The sequence below is a fragment of the Nannospalax galili genome, unplaced genomic scaffold (genome assembly GCF_000622305.1).
Source record: "Nannospalax galili isolate Female #2095 unplaced genomic scaffold, S.galili_v1.0 scaffold741, whole genome shotgun sequence".
NCBI classification, from domain to species: Eukaryota; Metazoa; Chordata; class Mammalia; order Rodentia; family Spalacidae; genus Nannospalax; species Nannospalax galili.
The window spans coordinates 861,069-881,002 of NW_008346093.1; the positions used below are offsets into that span (position 1 = coordinate 861,069).

The 19,934-nt window shown below is 44.6% G+C and overlaps 1 long non-coding RNA gene across 2 annotated transcripts in view; it reads right to left on the bottom strand.

The window, feature by feature from the left end:
- Positions 1-7,222: 7,222 nt before the first annotated feature.
- LOC103741638 overlaps positions 7,223-19,934 on the bottom strand; it is a 29,981-nt gene continuing 17,269 nt past the window's right edge. Inside the window, exons 2-3 of one of the 2 annotated variants that reach the window (XR_607591.2) lie at positions 12,995-13,103; positions 7,223-7,947 (exon numbers count right to left, since the gene is read on the bottom strand). This is a non-coding gene — a long non-coding RNA (uncharacterized LOC103741638). Of the gene's footprint in view, positions 7,948-12,994; positions 13,118-19,934 lie in introns of both variants that reach the window. The other variant, XR_607590.2, reaches the window with a different exon arrangement.

The following is a 19,934-nucleotide window of genomic DNA, read 5'->3' on the forward strand; positions in this document are numbered from 1 at the left end:
TACAGAAGTGAACATTTGCCCATTGGCCTGTGACTAGGTGTTTGTACACATGTACCTCATGTGAATGCATGTGTATGTGGAAGTGATCAGCTATGTAGATGAAACCAGCCCTCAGTGTCTGCACATTTACCACTGGATACCCATGTATGTGTGTGTATACACAAATGAAGGTGTGAGGCCTCTGTGTATCTGCATATGGAACTGGGGGTCCATGCTTATATGTGTCAGGTGTGGCCATGGGCCTGGATCTAGACATGAAGGTACACATAACTCTAGGGTCTGTGCATAAGTGCACTTGTGTGTTCAGCTGTACCTGTGGAATCTTGGTGTTTATACACATGTCCCATTGGGGACCAAGGCCTTCATGAATGCATCTGTGACCATGTGGGGAGCTAGTTATGCAGATTCACTTTCAGTTACACTTGGCTAAGGGTCATCAGAGAAACCAAGGGATGCACTTTCTCTAGGAATCTAGGTTTGGGCAAAACCAAGGTAATAAAATTTGAGACCGTTTGGATTGTCTGAAACCTTGTTCCATAGAACAAGGGTAGAGCTTAGAAAACATTGCTTTCTTCCTTCAGCCACCTCCCTTTGTGTTGAGCTGTGTGGTAACTCTGAGACAAATGTGGCCAGATTCCAGAGGACTGAGAAGGTGAGCAAAGCTTGTAAGCCACCATGGAATGAGGCAGAGGTGCCAGGAAGTCCTTTGGAGCATGGAGAAGAGATTTGTGCATGATACTTGTGGGAGACTCCCTAGAGGGTAGAGTGGGAAGATGTAGTGAAAGGCCCACAGCAATGGGGAGAAGTTGGGCATGCAGAGCTCGGGTCAGGGGACAGACAGCAAGGCAACGAGTGCTCAGAAGGGTCAGGCCTAGGACTGGGAAAGCAGTTTGGCCAGGAAACTATACTTGGCTCTCACACATAGTAGGCTAAATGCCCAGGCCAGGGAGGGAGCCAGAGACAAAGGAAGCTTTTTGTGTTTTAGATGGGGAGATCTGTTACTAGAGCAGACCCCTTAGGCTTAAAGAGCTGTCCAGGATTCCATAAGCCCCTGGTGCCTACTATAAGCTACCTGCCTTTTCCAGGCCTCAGTATTCTGCATTGCCCAGTGACCAGCCTGTCTGCAGCTGAGACCCAGGAAAGCATTTAGCCTGAAAGAATATCCACAGGCAGTGCAAAGGCAAAGTGGCTGCTTCCGCCCAAACCCAGCCCCACTCCTGCTTTCCTGCCGCTTTATGCCTTAGCCAAGACTGAGAAATGCACTGCAGGAGCTAAGGCCCCTAAGCCATTATGGGAGAAGCCAAGCCCAATAGAAATGCAACCCTGAAGTAGGAGCCTGGCCCTGGCTGAAGAAGGATGACTGCTGCTCCTAAATTCCTGATCTGGCTCAGATAGAGAACAGGTTCAGAAAGGGCCGAAGGATCTCCCTATCTAATCTATCTTTCCCCACCTACACACACTAAAAGCCCTCAGGGGAAGTGTTAAGACCTTCCTGTGCCCCTACCTCAAACCCAAGCCAACTGCTTTCCTCTAGATCTTTCAAGGGATCAATAATCTTGACTGTGGAATGTCAGGGAAATGGGCCACAGTACATAGCTTTGTGAGATATGCCCTAACAAAGGATGCCTGATCAAAGAAGAAAAGCAGGAACACAAATATAGCCTGGGCTCTTCTAGCACCCCTGGTTCCAAGCTCTGCTTTGTGTCCATCAGGAGAAAGGTCATCCAAAGGTCATTCCAAAAGGCACTACATGAACTAGTGGGACCTCTCAGCATCCAGGTCTTTAAAAATATTTTTACATTTTATTTATTTATTTAGGGGTGTTGGGGAAGTTCCAACACAACTTCTGGGACTCAGTTTTCTCCTTCCACCATGTGAGTCTTGGGACTCAAAACTTAGGTTGTGGGAGCTGGGCATGGTGGCACATGCCTTTAATCCCAGCACTTTGGAAGCAGAGGCAGGCAGATCTCTGAGTTCAAGGCCAGCCTGTTCTCCATATCGAATCCAGGTCAGCTGTGGCTACCGGAAGATCCTGTCTCAAAAAGACGAAAAAAATTAAATAAAAATAAAAACGATCTAAATAATGCCAGACCTGGTAGCACACACCTTTAATCCCAGCACTCAGGAGGCAAAGGCAGGCAGATCTCTGTGAGTTCGAGGTCAGCCTGGTCTACATAGCAAGTTCTAGGCCAGCTGAGGCTACAGGGAGACCCCGTCTCAAAAAGATCAAGAAAAAAAGTCTAAATAAATCTTATTTATTTTTCATACTGGATACTGAACCCAGGGCTTCATGAGTGATAAGGACTGGCTGTACTAGGGCACACCTCCAGCTAAATAAAATATTTGATGCATGTTCATTTTATATTTGTGTGAGTTGTGAAATAATCCTTTCCCCACATTTGCTATCTCATAAAACAAATGAGATCACAGGGCAGGGAGGAGATCTCACCCTCTGTGCTGTGCCCTGATTTATATCCACACTCAGGCATCCCACATACCCCCCACCAGGTTGTCCTAGCTAGTGGCTGTGCCTAAATACCCTTATTGTCATCCTGGCCTCCTATGAGTAGGCTTTATTCTCAGGTAAATTATTTCAACTACCACATCTCAGCTTCCCTATCAATAGCATGTGGGTGATTATGGTTTCTGCCTTCTACTGATGTGCAGATTAAATGAGATAATGGACTTGAGGCTTGCAGTTCAAATCACATGGTAGAGAGTAAGCACTCAATATAGATCAGCCATTATTCATTAAGTCTGTTTTCTTTGGAGACTTTCTAGTGACAGATTTTGTTGTTGTTGTTGTTGTTGTTGTTGTTTTCTTGTTTTTGAGATGACATCTTTCTTGCTATGCAAAAAGCAGGCTGGCCTTGTTCTCACAGAGATCTGCCTGCTTCTGCCCCCACAGTGCTGAGACTAAAGGAGTGTGCCACCATGCCCGGCTATACAGTTCACTTCAGTCAAACTTTCCTTTCTAGAACTGCCTCCTCAGTGTTCTTTTGAGCAGTAGCATTGGAACTGCCAGCCGAGCTGCAGTCACTTAACCCTGAAAGAAGGCTTTGAGGTAAGTCCTTTCATTACATCTTTTTACAGGAAACTGAGGACAGTGGGATGGTGTAATTTGGCCAAAGCCAGGGTAGGAAACTAAGGACTAACACTGGTACACTGTTTTCTTGTTTTTGAGATGACATCTTTAATTCCTGGGCTTAAGTGATCCTCTGGTCTCAGCTTCTCAAACAGCTGGAACTGCAGACACACACCATTGTTCCCAGCATAGTGGCATATATGTGTAATTTTTATTTGCATATGTGTGTGTATGCACATGTGCATGTAAGTGCATGTGGAAGGAAGAGAGCACTGGATATCCTGCAGCTGGAGTTACAGATGCTTGTAAGCCACCCAACCTGGGTGCTGGGAATCAGATTTCTGGCAGAATAACAAATATTCTTAACAATGGAAAACATCTCTCCAACCTCAGTAGTGGTAGATACTTTTTATAATTTTTCACTTTTTATTTTATGTGTATGAGTGTTATACCTGCACATATGTAAGTGCACCCATGTCCTGCAGTGCCCTCAGAGAACAGAAGAGGGCCCTGGAACTGGAGTTACAGATGATTGTTAGCCTCTATGTGGGTGCTGGAATCTGAACCCAGGTCTTCTGCAAGACCAGCCAGTGCTGAGCCATCTCTCCAGCCCCTTGATTTTTTTAATGTGTATGAGTGCTTTGTCTGCATGTATGTAAGTGCACCCACATCATGCAATGCCCCAGGAGGCCAGAAGCAGGCATAGGAGCCCCTAGAACTAGAATTAGGGATGGTTGTTAGCTACCACGTGGGTGCTGAGAACCACATTCGGGTCCTCTGCAAGAGCAGCCAGTGCTCTTAAACTGCTGAGCTATCTCTCCTGGTCCAATGGCAGATATTTTTTGAAAGGCTTCTTGGGACTTCTTCCAGATGCTGACCTAGCAAAACCCTGCTGCTCCATCCTAGGATAAGTTACTCACTGAGTCCTCTCTGGGTGATAGGTGAGGGAGGTCAGATGCCTGGCCAGAAAGAGCATGCCTGGCTTGCTGTCTCTGGAACCCCCATGCTGCCATCCAGGGCATTCAGAGGCACTGGATGACGAGCTGGGGTATACCCCAGCAGTGGAGCCTGGCCATACACAGGACTCCGAATTTCATCCTCAGCACTGGGGAGGAAAAGGAAGGAAAGAGAGGAGAGTAGTGTTAAACAAAAGGAAGAGATCCACCAGGCATGGTGGCGCATGCCTGTAGTCCCAGCACTTGGGAGGCAGAGGCAGGCAGATCTCCGTGAGTTCAAGGCTAGCCTGGTCTACATAGTGAGTTCCAGGACAGCTGGGGCTACAGGGAGACCCTGTCTTAAAAAGACCAAATAAATAAATTAATAAATAATAAATAAATAAATAAATAAATAAATGGAAGAGCTGCTGAGTTGAGTTGGCAGAAGGAATGTATACCTACTACAATATGCCACTGATGAATCCTTCAGGAAATCCACTGGCATTCCTGATCCCTCTCTGCCCATCATTCAGAAGTTTTTAGTTTTATGCTTCAAAGTTGCTCCATCTCTCTTAGCCACCAAAAATTGTTATCCGTGAGATGGCAAGAAATTTGTATTAAAAAGGCAATGACTCATAAAAGTGGTGAACCATGTTTGTGGCAGAGGTTGTCTGCAAAAGGCAAAGCCTCACTGGAAGGGATTTGAGCTTCTGGCAGAAGTTAGGGCAGAGGATGGAGGAGCTCTCTGGGGAGACTTCCAAGTATTCAGTAGACCTAGCTAGCAGCTCAAAGGCAGCAGAGGAAGAGGGAAGGAGAAAGTACCTGCCTTCTCAGTCTGTGTCTCCCTCCGTGAAGGGCAGTTGGCTCTCCCTTCCTCTGAAGGATCCATCTGTCACTCTGCTAGCCTGGCAGCTTGGCTCTGTTCCAAAGCTGTTGTGTTGTGTAGGTATATATTCATCAAACATGAATCTCCTGAGCTAGGCATGGTAATGCACACCTTGCGGCAGAGGCAGGAGGATCAGGAGTTCAAGGTCACCCCTTGGCTATGTGGTGAGCTCGAGACCAGCCTGTGCTACATGAGACTATGTCAAAAAACAAATCCAAAAATGAGCCAGGTGTGGTAGCACATGACTTTAATCCCAGTACTCAAGAGGTAGAAGCAGGCAGATCTCTGTGAATTCAGGGCCAGCCTGGTCTACATAGCGTGTTCCAGGACAGGGAGACCCTGTCTCAAAAAGACAAAAAAAATCATTTTTTAAACATGTTTCCTTCATTTTCTTTTTTTTTTTCTTAGTGCTAAGGATCAGATTCACATACTAAACAAGTCCACTATCATTGAGCTCCTCCCCCAGCCCCAAGCATCTGTTTCTAAAATAAATGTGAGTTGTGTATGAAAAAGTTAGAGGAAGGACAAGTAAGTGAATGCAACATGTTAGAACATTAGAATAATTATCCGCCCACTCTTCCATGTACTCACAATGCCTCTGCTCAACCACTCACCTTGCCTCACACCCATTCATCCATTCACCTACCCTCTCCATTCATCTGTTTAACTATTCATGCATGTACTTACATTCCTGAGACTTGCTGGGGATCCAGCCTTGTGCATGTACTAGGAGCAGCAAGATGAATGCCAGTCCATCCCCTGCTCTTGAAACCCTCCCAGTCTAGCAAGAGAGACATCCTCAGATGTACCTCGGAGCATGATTCTGTGATCCGCATCCCCCAAGGCTCAGAGAACATCTTGAAAGAGGAGGTGGAAAGAATATAACAGCCAGAGTGATGAGGCAGAGTGCTGTGAAATGCTGTCTACTGGACATAGACTCATGAACTCACAGCGGTTGTGGTTGCGCACAAGACCTGCACAAGATAGAGCCTATCAACTTTACAGCATGGATGGGGGAGGGGCACATGAAGCCCTATCCCTAGCTGAGGAGCTATTGCCAATTAATGGCTACTGAGGTGGGAGAGTAATTTTTCTTCAGGGGTGTAGCCACTGGTAAATTGCCCATGATCCAGTAAACAACCCTGCACCCCTGTGCATGCAAAAAAAAAAAAAAAACGTAATTAAACCAGGGACATATACTAGGGACTCAACGTGGGTCTGGGGCATCAGGCATGTGCACCCCAATGTACCTGGCTGGCTCCATAGGGTTAGGAGAGCTTATGGGATGCATGACCATGTTGCTAAGGGAAGAGGAGCAACATGAAGAGCACTTCCAACTGGAACACTAAGTTCACCAAGGAAGCAGTTTGAGAATTTCCCTGAGTAGCTCAATTTAGTTTCTTCAAAAAATATCCTACAGGGGGCTAGAGAGATGGCTCAGTGGTTAAGAACACTGGCTGCTCTTATAGAGGACCTGGATTAGATTCCCTGCTCCCACATGGCAGCTAACAACTGTTTGTAACTCCAGTTCCAGGGGATCTGACACCCTTTTCTGACCTTCACAGACATGGCATAACACAGATGCACTTACTTATGTGCAGGCAATACACTAATACACATAATAAAATAGTAAAAAAGTAAAAAGTTTTAAAAACATCCTACAGCTGGTGTGGTGGCCCACGCCTTTAGTCCCAGCAGTCAGGAGGCAGAGGCAGGCGGATCTCTGTGCAAGGTCAGCCTGGTCTACATAGTGAGTTCTAGGCCAGTTGGGGCTACATGGAGCCCCTGTGTCAAAAAGATAAATAAAAAATCCTACAGCTCCAGTGAGATTGTTTAGTGGGTAAGGGCTCTTGCCACTAAGCCTGACAATCTTAGTTCAATCCCTGAAATCCACACATGGAAAAAGAGAACTGACTCCCACAAGTTGTCCTCTGACCTCCAAATGTGTGCTTATGAGCACGTGCATGCACACACGCATGCACACACACACACACACACACACACACACACATAGAGACTGTTAAATAAGTGTAATTTTAAAATTTTTTAAATTTTTAAAAATATTTTGTTATTTTTATTTTATGTGTATGCACGTATTGCCTGTATGTAGGTAAGTGCACCCGTGTTGTGCAATGCCTGTGGAGGACAGAAGAGACTGTTGGATCCCTTGGAACTGGAGTTACAGACAGTTGTTAGCTGCCATGTGGGTGCTGCGATTCAAACCCAGGTCTTCTGCAAGAACAGTCAGTGTTCTTAACCACTGAGCCATCTCTTCAGCCCAAATTTTTTTTAAATCTTAAGCCAGGTATGGTAGCACACCCCTGCAATCCCAGCTCATGGGAGGTGGAAGCAGAAGTAACAGGAGTTTAAGGTCATCACCTGCTACATAGTGACTTTAAGGCTAAATTGGATTACATGAAACTGTCTCCAGCAAGTTACCATCTTAGACCTCTCTAAGGAGTGCTGGGTACTATTGGCTCTGTTGGAAGTTGTCTTTCACAGGGAGTGTAAGCTGGGGTGACCGTTGACAATGTGTTCTAGAAATGACACCCTGGCAGGAGACAGGGCTCAAAGTAGTCCCCAACTGGCTCTGAAAGAAAGAGGGCATGGCTGGGCATGGCAGCACACTCCTTTAATCACAGCACTTGGGAGGCAAAGGCAGGCTTATCTCTGTGAGTTAGGGGCTATCATGGTCTACATAGCGAGTTCCAGGATGGCCAGGGTTACACAGTGAAACCCTGTCTCAAAAAAACCAAAAAGAAAAGGGGTAACAGCATGCAGATGGGGTGAAGCAGAAACCCAGGGGCAGTAGTGTCACAGGGTGAGAAGAAGCCTTGGTGCTGCCCAGAGTCCTACAGCAGCCCGTCCTCATAAGGCAGAGAGGCCAGCAGTGCATTCCCCATCCTCCCCACTGCTAGTCGACTGGATGATGGAGTCCTGTGGTCAACACTTGCTGGGCATCATCTGAAAACCAAGTCCACTGCAGACATTGGGACACCAGCCAGGACAGAGATGTGGCATTGCTTGTAGAGATGATCACACTGCAGGGGAAGAAGGTTTAAGTATAACACAAGGGGATCTGTCCATGGTGAGGGAGTCAGAGACAGGAAGTGGGGAGGGTCTATTCTACCGCAAGCACAAGATGGAGCTGGAGATTGAAGGGAAAAATGTGAGCCTCAGGGTCTGGAGAGATGGCTCAGCAGTTAAGAACACTGGTTGTTCTTGCAGAAGACCCAGGTTCGAATTGCAGCACCCACATGGCAGCTAACAACTGTCCATAACTCCAGTTCCAGGGGATCCGACAGCCTCTTCTGTCTTCCATGAGCATTGCATAACACAGGTGCACTTACCTACATGCAGGGATAACACTCATACACATAAAATAAAAATAATAAAACATTTAAAAAATTTTTTTAATGTGAGCCCCAGATGAGAAGGTAAGAGAGGGCTTTCCAGGCAGAGGGTGCCTCACAGGCAAAGGCAGGGAGGTATCAGAGGAAAACCAAGGCAAGGGAATGAGGTCAGGCCCTGGTGACAGGGTCTGGGAAGGGTGCACACTATGTTACACAGAGCAGATAAGCACAGAAGATAAGGCTCCTTTGAGTCAAGACTTCACTGAGTCTCCTTGAGGCACCCCTATATAGGGGTTCCCCCTCACCTCCACTTGGGGTCTCACTGTCGCATTGGACAAATGGTAGGGCCAGGGGGTGAGAGCCAAGCCATCTGTGCTGGATAGCTTTGATTGTCAACTTGACACACCTGGCTAGGGGGCACCTCAATTGGGGAATTTCCCCCATTGGACTGGCCTGTGGCCATGTCTGGGGTATTTTCTTGATTATTGAGTGATGTGGGAAGGCCCCACCCACGGTGAGTGGTGCCACCCCTGGGCTGGTGGTCCAGTGTTGTATAAAAAAGCAGGTTGAGCTGGACATGGTGGTACATGCCTTTTTAGTCCCAGCACTTGGGAGGCAGAGGCAGGCAGATCTCTGTGTGTTCAAGGCCAGCCTAGTCTACATAGCAAGTTCCAGGACAGCTGGAGTTACAGGGAGACCCTAGACAAGAAAGAAGGAAAGGAAGGAAGGAAGGGAGGGAGGGAGGGAGGGAGGGAGGGAAAGAGAGAAAGAAAAAGAGGAAGGAAGGAAGGAAAAAAAAAGAAGGAAGGAAGGAAGGAAGGAAGGAAGGAAGGAAGGAAGGAAGGAAGGAAGGAAGGAAGGGACCAGTAAGCAGCGTTCCTCCACACATGGTGTGTGCTTCAGCTATGCATCTAAGTGCCTGCCCTGAGTTCCTACCTTGGGTTCCCTCACAATGAACTGTGACCCAGGAGATGTAAGATGAAATAAACCTTTCCTCCCCAAGTTGGTATTGGTCAGAATGTTTTGTCACAGCAATTGAAGACAAAATAGAACACCATCCTTTAGAGATGAGCAGATGGGTGTCCTGTCAAGAAGTTCTATGACCCATTCCTGGCCAGAATGAGCTTCAGGAAAGGCCCTATGTCTACTAGACATACCGCCCCTGGGGGTCAGGAGACAAGGTTCTAGTTCCGCACAGTACTAGTTCATTGTGAGACTTTGAATAAGTCACTTAAGAGCTAGGCATGGTGTTGCACACCTATGATCCTACCACTCAGGCAGCTGAGGTAGGAAGAATGCTAGTTCAAGGTCAACCTAGGCTACAGAGTGACCTATCTAGACCTCAGTTTTTCCATCTGGTTCATGGTATTATTTTAAAATTATTTCTCTCTCTCTCTCTCTCTCTCTCTCTCTCTCTCTCTCTCTGTCTGTCTCTGTCTCTCCACATGCATACCATGGCACACAGGTAGAGGTCAGAGGAAAGACTGCAGGAGTTGGTTCTCTCTTTCTACCATGAGGGTCCCAGGGATTGAACTTAGGTTGTCAAGTTTGGTGGCAAGTGCCTTTACTGCTGAGCCATCTTGCCAGCCTTCATGGTATTCTTGATTCTCTAGGCTTGAAACCACTTAATAAGGAATCTATCTATGGACCAGGGGCATCTATAAGTAAGGTTCCAAAGTAAAAACTCTGTAAGTGCTGTCAAAGCCTGCAGCCTCTCTGAGCCCCAGGAACACATCTGTGGTCTAACAAGCTGAGGAGGGAGTTGATTGGTTGGTTGGTTGGTTCCTTTTTTGTTGGTATTTTATTTTATTTTCTTCCTCCTCCTCCCCCTCCTCCTCCTCCACCTTCTCCACTTCTTCCTCCTCCCCATTCTTTCTTCTTTGACACAGGGTCTCCCTGTAGCCCCAAGCTAGCCTTGAACTCACAGAGATCCTGCCTGCCTCTGCCTCCGAAGTGTTGGGATTAAAGATATTTTAAATACTTTATTATTTTTTATTTTATGTGTATGAGTGTATTGCCTGCATATATGTAGGTGGACCCATGTCATGCAATGCCCATGGAGGTCAGAAGAAGGCATCAGATTCCCTGGAACTGTAGGAGTCTCCATGTGGGTCATGGGAATCGAACCTGGGTCCTCGGCAGGAGTAGTCAGTACTCTTAACCACTGAGCCGCCTCTCCAGCCCTTAAAGGCATTTTTAATGTCCAGTTTTTCTTCTTTTTGTGTGTGTGCACTAGAGATTGAAACTAGAGATCTGTGCTAGGTAAGTGCTCTACCACTGAGGTTTATTTCCATCCCAAACGAGGTAGGTTCGTTGCTCATTGCAACAAGGGAGAATGTAACTGGGGGACTGTGGAATGTTAAGGTGTTAGAGTTTATAGGATTTAGGCTTATGTTAGGTGATTAGGAAGAAGGTCTTCTCTCTCAGTGTGTGTGTGTGTGTGTGTGTGTGTGTGTGTGTGTGTGTGTATTGCTGGGAATGGAACCCAGGGCCTCACAGGTGTCAAGCAAGTGCTCTATCACTCAGTTACATCCTCAGTGGAGTTTTGGTTTGTTTGCTTGATTGATTGATTTAGTTGGTTAATAGGTTAGTTTTATGAAAAAGAGTCTAACCCTGAACTTAATAGCCCTCCTGCTTTAATCTCCTGAATGTTGGAATTACAGACATTTACCACAACACCTGGTTGTTGTTGTTTTTTTAAACATTCTGCACTCTTAAAGATTTTATTTTTTATTTTATGTGTATAAATGTTTTGTCTGCATGTATATAAGTGCAACCATGTGTACAATGCCCAAGGAGGCCAGAAGAGGAGGGCATCAGATCCCCTGGAACTGGAGTTATGAATGGTATGGATAGTTGTTAGCGGCCATATAGGTGCTGGGAACTGAACCAGGGTCTTCTGCAAGAGCAGCCTCTCCAGCCCCTCAAACTGTTTCTTTAGATGGGATTTTGCTATGTTTCCCAAACTGGTCTTGAATTCCTGAGCAAAAGAACCCCCCTAACTGGGCATTGTGGCACATGCCTGTCATCTCAGCAGTTAGGAAGCTGAGGCAGGTGAATCTATATTGAGTTTGAGATCAGCCTGGAATGACATAGTGAGTTGGAGGCCAGCCTGGGCTATATACCAAAACCGTGTGTGTGTGTGTGTGTGTGTGTGTGTGTGCCAGCCACAGTTCTAGAACTTTAGGCAGACATGCTAAGGAATGTCACAGAGACCACCCTCACAGTGCTGTCCACCACAGCAGGAAGACAGAGACAGACAGAGAGATACAGAGAGAGGAGAGAGAGAAAGAGAGAGAGAGAGAGAGAGAGAGAGAGAGAGAGAGAGAGAGAATCCTCCTGTCTCAGTCTCTTGAGTAGCTGGCACCATGACCAGTCCAGACAAGAGTTTAAAGATTTACTCTGAATCTGATAGGGGTAAATCTATGACTGCGTACCTCAATAAATCATATCCAGGACAAAGACTACAGAGGAAGCTAAAGCTGTAATTGGTAGTTAGGCTGCTTCTTAGCCAGGTTGGGGTTCTGGGGTTTGACCTCTACAGTGGTAAAGCACTTGATTAGCACACACAAGACCCTGGGTTCCACCTCAAGTACTGTAAGAAAAATAAAACAAAACATATCAACTGGATTAGGGGGAATATTTTTTTATTTATTTTTATTTTTTATTTTTATATTTTATGGTATGAGTGTTTTGCCTGCATGTATGTAAATGCACCCATGTCATGCAAAGCTCTTGGAGGCCAAAAGAGGGTGTCAATCCTTGGAACTGGAGTTATGGATAGTTGTTAGCTGCCATATGGGTTCTGGGAATTGAACCCACATCCTCTGGAAGAGCAACCATTGCTCTTAACCACTGAGCCATTTCTCCAGTCCCCGATTTTTTTTAGATAGGGTCTCACTGTGTAGCTCTGCTAGGTTAGAACTCACTATGTAGATCAAGTTGGTCTCAAATTCATGGAGATCCACCTGTCTCTGGCCCCCAAGTGCTGGGACTAAAGGTGTGCAGCACCATGTCCTACTGGTCACTTATTTTGTTTAGACAATGTTCATTTTTTTTTCGGTTTTTTTGAGACAGCGTCTCCCTGTAGGCCCAGCTGGCCTGGAACTCACTATGTAGACGAGGCTGGCTTTGAACTCACAAAGATCTGCCTGCCTCTGCCTCCGGAGTGCTGGGATTAAAGGAGTGCACCACCACGCCCAGCCAATGTTCATTTATTTATCTGTGTTCAGACAAGATTACAGACTGATCTTGACTTTGGTTTTTTGTTGTTGTTATTGTTGTTGTTTTGTTTTGTTTTAATTTGTATGAGTGTATTGTCTGCATGTAAGTGCATCCACATCATGGAATGCCCACAGAGGTTAGAAGAGGGCATCGGATTACCTGGAACTGGGAGTTACAGATGGTTGTTGGCAGCCATGTGGGTACTGGGAACCAAATCTAGGCTTTCTGCAAGAGCAGCCAGTGTTCTTAACCACTGAGCCATCTTTATAGCCCCCTGATCTTGTTTTTATGTTGATCTGTCATTGTTCCAGAGAAGTCTTGGGATATCTGGGCTTCTGCAGAAAAACAAATGCTTAATTTCTAAAGATGGCTGTAGCTCAGAGGCTTTTTATTGGAGTCCAAGGCCTTGTGTATGCCAGGCAAGTGGTCTATCATCTAGCTATAGCATCGGCTCCTGGATAGGCTTTGAGTCAAATATGTTTGTCCCCAGATGGGCTCTTGGGTTACTTACCACATCAGAGCCTCAGGTGCTGTCTCTGTGGTTGGCTCCTATGGCAACATGAAGTGCTGTGTGGGAGGGTGTAACCACCAGTCAAAGTTTCAACAATGTGATAATCACTCTGTAAAAACAAAACTGTAAAATTAAAGCCCTCAACCTTAAAACCAACACAGACTATTAGATGGCAGCCAGAAAGAACCTTAAAACCAACACGACTATTAGATGGCAGCCAGAAAGACTGGTTTTGAGCTGGTGAAATGGTTCAGTAGATAAATGTGCTTGCCCTGCAAAGTCTGCCCTCGATTGTTTGATCCCGAGAATGCACATAAAGGTGAAGGGAGAGAACTGACTCCACAAAGTTGTCCTCTGACCTCCACATGAACACTATGGCAGCATGCTCCGCCACCATGCAAACACACAGTAATTGCTTTATTAAATAATAAAAGACTAGTTTCTGTTGATCATGGTGGGGAATACCTGTAACCCCAACTCAGTAGGCAGAGGATCTCAACTGCAAAGCCAGTCTGGACTACTATAGCAACACATTGTTTGAAGAAACCAAGAGCTAGGAATGTGGCTCAATGTTGGAGTGCTTGCCTAGCATATTCAAGGCCCTGGGTTCAATACCAACACCCAAAAAAAGAAAAGCAAAGAGCAAGAAACACGTGTAATAGAAGCCAAATACAGTTAGTATGCATCCGTGCTCATCTTGGGAAGCTGAGGCAAGAGGATTTCTTAAGCTCAGGAAGTCAAGTCCAAGTTGAGTAACATAGATGCTTTCTTATAATAAGTAGAGATTGTTGGGTATAGTGGCACACATCTTTAATCCCAGTTAATAGAGGCCAGTCAGGGCTACTACATAGTGAAACCCTATCTTAAAAAAAAAAAAAATTAGAGCCGGGTGTGGTGACACACACCTTTAGTCCCAGCATTCAGGAGGCAGAGGCAGGCGGATCTCTATGAGTTCAAGGCCAGCCTGGTCTATATAGTGAGTTCAAAGCCAGCTGGGGCTGAGAGACCCTGTCTCAAAATGACCAAAAAAAGAAAATGGATGGGAATGAGATGAAAGAAAAGGTACAAGCCAGGTGTGGTGGTGCACGCCTTTAATCCCAGCACTGCAAGGCAGAGGCAGGTGGATCTCTGTGAGTTCAAGGCCAGCCTGGTCTACATAGCAAGTTCTAGGCCAGCTGAGGCTACAGGGAGACCCGGTCTCAAAAAGACTGAAAAAGAAAGATGAAAGACAAAGAGAAAGAAGAAGGAAAGAAGGAAAGAAAGAAAGAAAGAAAGAAAGAAAGAAAGAAAGAAAGAAAGAAAGAAAGAAAGAAAGAAAGAAAGAAAGAAAGAAAGAAAGAAAGAAAGAAAGAAAGAAAGAAAGAAAGAAAGAAAGAAAGAAAGAAAGAAAGAAAGAAAGAAAGAAAGAAAGAAAGAAAGAAAGAAAGAAAGAAAGAAAGAAAGAAAGAAAGAAAGAAAGAAAGAAAGAAAGAAAGAAAGAAAGAAAGAAAGAAAGAAAGAAAGAAAGAAAGAAAGAAAGAAAGAAAGAAAGAAAGAAAGAAAGAAAGAAAGAAAGAAAGAGAAAAAAGAAAAAGAAAGAAAGAAAAAGAAACTTGTGATCCCAGTACTTGAGAGATAGAGGCAGAAGGATTAGGAGCTCAATATTATCCTCAGCTATGTAGCAAGTTCAAGGACAGCCTGAGCTACATGAGACCCTGTCTCAAAAAATAATATATAATGTATAACTAAGTAAATAAAAGGGACAGAATGCCATGGCACACATCTGCAATCTCAGGATTAAGGAGGCAGAGGCAGGAGGATTGTCACAAGTTTCAGACCAGCCAGGGCTACATAGCAAGACACTGTCTCAACCCACCCCCACAAAATATTCTAGTTGTGGTGTCATGGCCCTGCAATCCCAGCACTAGAGGTGGAGGCAGGAGGATCATGAGTTCAAGGTCATCTTTAACTATATAGTGAGTTTGAGGCCAGCCTGAATTAGGAGACCCTGTCTCAAAACACCAAGAAGAAAAAGGAGGAGGAAGAAGAGAAGAAGGGAGAAGAGAAGGGGAAGGAGGAGAGGGAAAGGGGGAGGGGGAGGAGGAAGAGACACTTCATTTTTTGATCTGATTCTGCTTTATGAAACCATCTGAATGTTTCACATATTTTAAAAATAAAATCAACATTTGAGGCCAGCCTGGTCTCCATAGTGAATCCAGGACAGCTGGAGCTACAGGGAGACCCTGTCTCAAAAAGTCTAAATAAATAAATAAATAAATAAATAAATAAATAAATTCAACAAAGATGAAGGGAAGTTACTATTAGTGGGAATATTAAATGGTGCAGCAGCTGTGGAAAACAATATGGGGCTTCCTCAAAAAATTAAAAAAAGAACTACCATATTATCCAGCAAGCCCACTACTGGGATTCCAAAAGATTGAAGGTGGGGACACAAAGAAATATTTGCAAACTCATCTTCATAGCAACCGGCATTGTTCATACTGCCCCTAAAGTAGAAGCAACCTACATGTCCTTCAATGGATGAATGGATAAGCAAGATGTGGTGTAGACTTCTGATGGATATGGTCCAGCTTAAAACTGGAAAAGGAAAGTCAGCATTATACTAAGTAAAATAAACCAGTCACAAAAGTACAATACCATATGGTTCCATGGGGTGATTAAGAGTAGTCAAAATTTCTTAGACAGAGGGCTGGAGAGATGGCTCAGCAGTTAAGAACACTGACTGTTCTTGCAGAAGACCGGAGTTCATATCCCAGCACCCACGTGGCAGCTCGCAACTGTCCATGACTCCAGTTCCAGGGGATTTGACAGCCTCTTCTGTCCTCCTCGGGCATTGCACAACATGGGTGCACTTACTTAGATGCAGGCATAACATTCATATACATAAAATAAAAATAATAAATAATAAATATTTTTTAAAAATTCTTGGACAGAAAGTACAATGGGAATTGCCAGTGCTGGAGGGTAGTGATGTCAGGAATCAGTGTTTAATGGGTATGGAATTGTAGTTGGGGAAGATGAAGAATTCTGAAGATGGATGGTGACGTGGGTTGCACAACAAATATGAGTGTGCTTAATGCCACTCAACTGTATACTTAGAAATAATTAAGGTAGTCAATTTTATGTGGATTTATTTTGCCACAATTTAAAAAATTATGACCAGGCATGATGCTGCACACCTAGAATCCCAGCACTGTGGAAGCTGAGGCAAGAGGATCATAAATTCAAGGCTGACCTGGCCTATATAGCAAAACCCTGTCTCAAAAAAACTTATGTTCACCAGGCGTGATGGTGCATATCTTTAATCCTAGCACTCAGAAGGCAGAGGAAGGTGGATCTCTGTGAGTTCAAGTCCAGCCCAGTCTCAAAAAAAAAAAAAACTCAAAATAACAAAATCCCAGGATGTTCAGTAAGACTGGGGGCGTAGCTCAATGGTAAAGCACTCAGCTAGCATACAAAGTCCTGAGTTCCATTCCCAGGATTGAAAAAGAAACTGTGCTCAGTGAAAGAAAAACATATAAAGAAGGCAGAGACAGGTGGCTCTCTGTGAGTTCAAGGCCTGCCTGGACTACAGAGCAAGTTCCAGGTCAGCTGGGGCTACAGGGGGACCCTCTCTCAAAAAGACAAAAAAAATTATATATACATATATGATCACAAACTGCATGACTCCTCTATCCGTCAGGGTTCTCTAGAGAAACAGAAATGATAGAATGAATAGATATTACAAAAGGGCATTTATTAGATTGCCTTACAGGATATGGGCTGGTAGTCTAATAATTGCTATCTTCATAATGGAGAGGCTGAGAATCCAGTGGCTGCTGATTCTACAAGGCTGGATGACTCAGCAGTCCCAATGTGGTACTGAAGGCCTACAGGATTCCTGGAGAGCTGCTGGTCTTTGGTCCACGATGGCAGTGTTGGCGGCGGTGGTGGTGGCAGCGAGGAGGAGGAGGGGGAGAAGGGGGAGGAGGGGGGGAATAAGGAGGGGAGGAGGAGGAGGAGGAGAGGGAGAAGGGAGGAGGAGGAGGAGGAGGAGGAGGAGGATAGACCTGCTTACCAACGAGAAGGCAGGCAAGCAAGCAGGACTGCTTTTTCCTCAGACCTCTTCATATCTGATCTTCCCCCGCCTTCAGTTAATCCTTCCAGGAAATGCCCTTACAGACCTAGCCAGAGACTTATCTCTTATTTGATCCCAGATTCAATCAAGTTAACAACTAAGATTAGCCATTACAACTCCCTTATATAAAATATCAAGAAAAAACAAATATATAGACAGCAAGTAGTTAGTAGTGGCCTATGTTGCCAGGGGGAGACGAGAATTGACTGTCAATGAGCATAAAGTTTCTTTGGAGGCAAGTGAAATGTCCTAAACTTAGAATATGGTAATTTTTTTCTTGTGCTGTGGATTGAACCTAGGGCTGCACATTTATTAGGCAAGTGCTCTACCACTGAGCTACATCCCCAGCTCTGCCAACCAACCCTTTTAATTTTGAGACAGGGCTTCACTAAATTGCCCAGACTGGCCTTGAACATTCCATCTTCCTGCCTCAGCCTCCAGAGTAACTGTGATAACAGGCTTGTACCACAAGGCCTTACTAAATTGTGGTAATTTAAAACAATTTTTATTACATTTATTTTTTATTTATGTGTGTGTATGTGTGGTGTGTGTATGTGTGTATGTGTGTGCGTGCATGTGTGTGTGTGTAGGTCAGAGAACTACTTACTTGGTTATCTTCTCCACTGAGTGAGACTCAGCAAACTCAGGTAGTTAAGATTGGCAGTAAGTCCTTTTACCCACTGAACCATCTTGCTGGCTCCATTGTGGTTAATTTTCACAGAAGTCTGTAGATAATACTATCATTGCTGTGGAGGGGGGTAACTTACCCTAACATAGGTGAATTTTATGTTATGGAAATAATAATTCAAGAAAACTTTGCCTCAGGTGCTGGGCAGGACCTCATGAATACTAAGCACATAATACCAATGAACTATCCCTCAGCGACCTTCAATTAAGCCATTAAAAAAAAACAGGGGCGGGGGCTGGAGAGATGGCTCAGTGGTTAAGAACACTGACTCTTCTTGCAGAAGACCCAGGTTCGAATCCCAGCACCCATATGGCAGCTAACAACTGTCCATAACTCCAGTTCCAGGGGATCCAACAGCCTCTTCTCTCCTCTGTGGGCGGACATTGCGCGACACGGGTGCACTTACATATATGCAGGCATAACACTCATACACATAAAATAAAAATAATAAAATATTAAATAATTATAACAATAATAATATTTAAAATAAAAAATAAAGAGGACCAGGCATGGTGGTGCATGCCTTTAATCCCAGAACTCCAGAGGCAGAGGCAGGTGGATCTCTTTAAGTTTGAGGCCAGCCTGGACTACATATAGAGCTCCTAGTCAGCCAGGGCTACATAGTAAGACCCTGTCTCAAAAATAAATAAATAAATAAAATAAATAAATAAATAAATAAATGTACTGAGCACAGCAGTTACCTAGACTGCATTGCCATATTCCCCTCCCAGCGCTGGAGAGAGTGAACACCACATATTCTAGATGTGAAATAGCTCACTATTGCACTGTTGCTTTATTTTTCATTTCTCTGAAAACTAATCTTTTTACATATGTATAGTCTATGAACATTTCAGATATCCTCTGCTGTGAATTACCTATTTGTTTATATTTTTCGGTCTTTTTGAGACAGGGTCTCCCTGTAGCCCCAGCTGGCCTGGAACTCACCGTGTAGACCAGGCTGGCCTTAAACTCAGAGAGCTCCACCTGCCTCTGCCTCCCAAATGCTGGGATCAAAGGTGTGCACCACCACTGCTGGTAAGAGTAAAGAATTTGATATCTGTGTATCTAGCTAATGTAATTATTCTCTTCTCTTTTTCTTTCTTTTTTTATTCAGTCTTTTTGAGACAGGGTCTCCCTGTATTCCCAACTGGACTGGAACTTACAATGTAGACCAGGCTGGTCTCCATCTCACAGAAGTCTGCCTGCCTCTGCCTCCCAAGTGCTGGGATTGAAAGTCTGCATCACCATGCCTGGCTTTAATGTTATTCTTATATATGTACATACACATATACCCATTTTATTAGTTTTCATTTGTAAACATGCATATTAATTTATGTGCTATAATCCATTTGTATTAATGTTAAAAATACATGGACTGGACAGATAGTTCAGTGGTTAAGAGCACTGATTGCTCTTGCAGAGGACCAGGGTTCGATTCCCAACCACATGGCGGCTAACAACCGTACATAACTCCAGTTCCAGGGGAATCCGACGCCTTCTTCTGACCTCTGCAGGCATTGCAGGACACGGGTGCTCTTACACACGAAAAAATATTAACAATAAAATTAAAAAATAATAAAATATTTTTTTAAAAATAAAAAGCTCAGTGGCACAAGGCCCTAGGTTGCAGTCTCAAACTAGAGATGGCCGGGGAGGGGAGAGAAGGTGAGAGAGAAAGAATTTCTCTTCAATTGCCATTGGTATTTCCAAGTCAAGAACTGCTAATCTCACCCTTTTGTTTACCAGAAGGGACACCACCCAGGGTAAGTGGGCATGATTTCCTGAACTCTTTACAGCTAGGCATTAATCTTATTAGAACCTATTTTCCTTAGCTCCTGGGGCCAAGATGAGGTCGAGCTTGATCTGCACATGTTTCTCCCTCCATATTCAGAGCTAAGCACCTCAATGCTCCTTTGGAAAAATGGGCCCTTCTTGGGAGATTGGAGACTTCAGCACTCTAGGAATAGAGTGAAATGCCCACAAACTACAGAGTAGGGTCAGTAGAAATCAGTGTGCCATCAACCTTTAGTGTTGGTGTAGAGGCTAATACAGATCTTTATTGGGGTCAATTATTTTTTAGTTCATTTTGTGCTGTTTTTTATTTTTTTTTTACTGAATTTTTGTGTATTTCATAC